This window comes from Oncorhynchus nerka, linkage group LG15 (genome assembly GCF_034236695.1).
Source record: "Oncorhynchus nerka isolate Pitt River linkage group LG15, Oner_Uvic_2.0, whole genome shotgun sequence".
Lineage (NCBI taxonomy): Eukaryota > Metazoa > Chordata > Actinopteri > Salmoniformes > Salmonidae > Oncorhynchus > Oncorhynchus nerka.
The window spans coordinates 14,620,543-14,624,900 of record NC_088410.1 but is presented as its reverse complement, the minus strand read 5'-3'; the positions used below and the strand labels follow the sequence as shown (position 1 = coordinate 14,624,900).

The 4,358-nt window shown below is 43.0% G+C and overlaps 1 protein-coding gene across 2 annotated transcripts in view; it reads left to right on the top strand.

The window, feature by feature from the left end:
• The first annotated feature begins 2,403 nt into the window (after positions 1-2,403).
• gcgrb (glucagon receptor b) overlaps positions 2,404-4,358 on the top strand; it is a 109,143-nt gene continuing 107,188 nt past the window's right edge. For both annotated transcript variants that reach the window (XR_010458653.1, XM_065001052.1), the window contains exon 1: positions 2,404-2,725. The gene's annotated coding sequence lies outside the window, so the exon portion shown is untranslated. The remainder of the gene's footprint in view (positions 2,726-4,358) is intronic.

The window sequence follows — 4,358 nt, the reverse complement described above, 5'->3', positions numbered from 1 at the left end:
ATATTCTAGAACACTCCCTTGAGCCACGCTGAGAATACAGAAGTCTGAAAGCCAACGGTACTATATTCTAGAACACTGCCTTGAGCCACGCTGAGAATACAGAAGTCTGAAAGCCAACGGTACTATATTCTAGAACACTCCCTTGAGCCACGCTGAGAATACAGAAGTCTGAAAGCCAACGGTACTATATTCTAGAACACTGCCTTGAGCCACGCTGAGAATACAGAAGTCTGAAAGCCAACGGTACTATATTCTAGAACACTCCCTTGAGCCACGCTGAGAATACAGAAGTCTGAAAGCCAACGGTACTATATTCTAGAACACTGCCTTGAGCCACGCTGAGAATACAGAAGTCTGAAAGCCAACGGTACTATATTCTAGAACACTGCCTTGAGCCACGCTGAGAATACAGAAGTCTGAAAGCCAACGGTAATATATTCTACAACACTGCCTTGAGCCACGCTGAGAATACAGAAGTCTGAAAGCCAACGGTACTATATTCTAGAACACTGCCTTGAGCCACGCTGAGAATACAGAAGTCTGAAAGCCAACGGTACTATATTCTAGAACACTGCCTTGAGCCACGCTGAGAATACAGAAGTCTGAAAGCCAACGGTACTATATTCTAGAACACTCCCTTGAGCCACGCTGAGAATACAGAAGTCTGAAAGCCAACGGTACTATATTCTAGAACACTGCCTTGAGCCACGCTGAGAATACAGAAGTCTGAAAGCCAACGGTACTATATTCTAGAACACTGCCTTGAGCCACGCTGAGAATACAGAAGTCTGAAAGCCAACGGTACTATATTCTAGAGCACTGCCTTGAGCCACGCTGAGAATACAGAAGTCTGAAAGCCAACGGTACTATATTCTAGAACACTGCCTTGAGCCACGTTGAGAATACAGAAGTCTGAAAGCCAACGGTACTATATTATAGAACACTTCCTTGAGCCAGTACCACGCCAACCCAGGACCTCCACATCCGGCTTCACGACCGCAGACCACGTGTAACCACGCCAACCCAGGACCTCCACATCCGGCTTCACGACCGCAGACCACGTGTAACCACGCCAGCCCAGGACCTCCACATCCGGATTCTTCACCTGCGGGATCGTCTGAGACCTGCCAACAATTAGACGTTCATCCACGAACTCCAAAATGTCAAATGTTCGAAGTGCTTTTTGATTCTCCTGCTGCTCGGTGTCGTTCTATTTCTCCAACCGTCAAGTTTAGAAGTGAAGGGTTACGTTAAGACACTCCTTCTGAATGGTTCATGTTTAAGATTGAGTTACAACATTACGTTAAGACACTCCTTCTGAATGGTTCATGTTTAAGATTGAGTTACAACATTACGTTAAGACACTCCTTCTGAATGGTTCATGTTTAAGATTGAGTTACAACATTACGTTAAGACACTCCTTCTGAATGGTTCATGTTTAAGATTGAGTTACAACATTACGTTAAGACACTCCTTCTGAATGGTTCATGTTTAAGATTGAGTTACAACATTACGTTAAGACACTCCTTCTGAATGGTTCATGTTTAAGATTGAGTTACAACATTACGTTAAGACACTCCTTCTGAATGGTTCATGTTTAAGATTGAGTTACAACATTACGTTAAGACACTCCTTCTGAATGGTTCATGTTTAAGATTGAGTTACAACATTACGTTAAGACACTCCTTCTGAATGGTTCATGTTTAAGATTGAGTTACAACATTACGTTAAGACACTCCTTCTGAATGGTTCATGTTTAAGATTGAGTTACAACATTACGTTAAGACACTCCTTCTGAATGGTTCATGTTTAAGATTGAGTTACAACATTACGTTAAGACACTCCTCCTGAATGGTTCATGTTTAAGATTGAGTTACAACATTACGTTAAGACACTCCTCCTGAATGGTTCATGTTTAAGATTGAGTTACAACATTACGTTAAGACACTTATTCTAAGGTTTGGCAAAGGGTTAAACCCCAAAATAAAATAAAATTGTGTCAACAAACGGGATTGAACACGCAGCCTTCTGACCCAGAGTCAATGGATTACAAAATCAGACACTGTAGCATCTATTGGCATGTTTGAAGGAATTTCCCAACTTCTTCAGCACATTAATGCAAGTCCAATGTCAACGTTAATCTTGAACGGTTTGGGTGCATCTCCCCTTTCTGCTTCAACTCCCCATATCATATGTCCTCACAGTTACCCAATACTTTATTTATACTGTCATTTGATTTCATGTCTATACTAAATTATTAATTTATAGGACACTCGGAAGTTCCTCAAAGGACGCGCGGAGCGTACCTGCCGACGTCACCCTAGAGCAGAAAAAAACGGCCTCTTCTTTTCCGCGCCGAGCGCAGTTCGCCCTTCTCATTTCAGCACCGGAAACCGTCCGACGCGTACAACTCCGTGCGTCTCGCTCCTGGGACAAGATAAAAAAAACATTTAACGGACCTTGATCACGAACAAACCTTTACAATGAGTTATTGACTCTCTCTTTTAGTCACAAGTCACCGAACTCCATGGACGAAATATATCCAAATTAACGTTCTTTCATTTTTTTGAATTTCCTTTTTGACTGTTGGACTTGGTTGGGTTGTGTCGGTTGTTTTGACTTCATGTAACGTGGATGTTACCTGTGTCCGTGGCTGTGGCTGGAGGATGAGCGCCGGCGTGGGGGTGACAGGGGACGCGACAGGAACTCATAATATGCAGTCAAGGTAAAGTGCTTTACATTCATTCACCCTCCAGGCTATGACTAGGGGACGTTTTCTACGGGCACTGACTCGCTGGTTCAAGCCCCGCTTCGGCTCTCAATTACTCGCTATCTGACTGGGTGAGTTTGTGACCGGGGAGTGAGAGCTGATGTTTTGAAATTGAGTAAGAAATACTGTTGATCTGTTGTTGGTATCTGTTGTTTTTATACTGTAGCCTATACTGTAGCCTATACTTTTCGCCAATTTTATAGCCTATACTGTAGCCTATACCGTAGCTCGCCGTTTGACAGGACATTCAGAGCGTATAGCCTACATACCGCCCGTTTCTCCATAGGCAACATTACGCACATTGGTTGCCTTTGCCTGATTCAACTATGGTTAGCGTAATGTTAATGTGCGTTTCCATGGTTATAATACTACAATTTAAAAACAATAATCTATAGGCCTATTTACAACTTCATTGTCCTGTTACTCTTAGGTTGAATCATGATCCTAAAATGAGAACCGGAGTCCTCGTGTATTCCAGACCGAATTTTAGTGATCTGCGCTGTATGGCGATCCCCTGTCCATTCTTATATAACTGTGTGTGTGTGTGTGTGTGTGTGGCTTCGGGGTACCCATCATCCCCATTATCTTGCACACCGATATAACTCTCCCTCTCTCTCTCTCGTCCTCTCCATTTCTCTCTCTCTCTCTTCGTTGTATTCTTTTTGAGTTCTGGCACGGTATCTAATAACTATAGTCTTCTAATCATATAAAGCCTTATTATGGACAACTTGGAAACAGTCAAACTACTAAGTGAATATTTGACCCTTCAAGGAAAATTCCACCTAAAAACTACAAAAACCAAAATGCATCATACCGATGTCATAAGGTAAAAGCACCAATTTGTAAGTCGCTCTGGATAAGAGCGTCTGCTAAATGACTTAAATGTAAATGTAAATGTAATACCGGCTGTATTTCTATATTTTGAAAGTTATTTAATCTTGAAAACTTGATTGTTGACAAACAACATATTTTGGGGCTATATCAACAACGACTAATGAAACAAATACCAAAGTATCGTTTTTGGGTGGAGTTTTTCTTTGAAAGACAAACTGAAATCTTTCAAAAGAGCCGTTAGATTCATCGCTTTTCTGCCAGTTCTATCCAACAACATGCTACATATATCTGAGAGAACGTCACCTCTAGTTGCAGTAGACTGTGTAATAACCTAACGAAGTTGCGCGCGACTTCTGACTTTCGGCCAACGGGCTTCCGTTCTGAGAAAGACCGAAATAAACAACTCATGTAAATGAGCCATCACAATGACATGCGGTGAGTCCCGCGGGTCCACTCCCGTTTCCACCGGGCGGCCCGTCTACTATCTCTCCAAGAACAAGCCTCCCTCGGCTCCGTGTTTAGCTCCGGTGACTAACTATGCAAATGGACCGAGATAAGGAGGAGGGGGGACTGCTTGAGCTAACAATGACACAGGCACACACACAGAAACAGACACACACACCCTGCATTGTGTCACATCAGCAGTACAGTAGCCTAACCCCGTCTCCTCCTCTCGACCTCTCTCTCGCTTTCTTCTCCCCCTCTCCCCTTCCCATTCTCTACCACTCTCTCTTTCTGCTCCCCTTCCCATTCT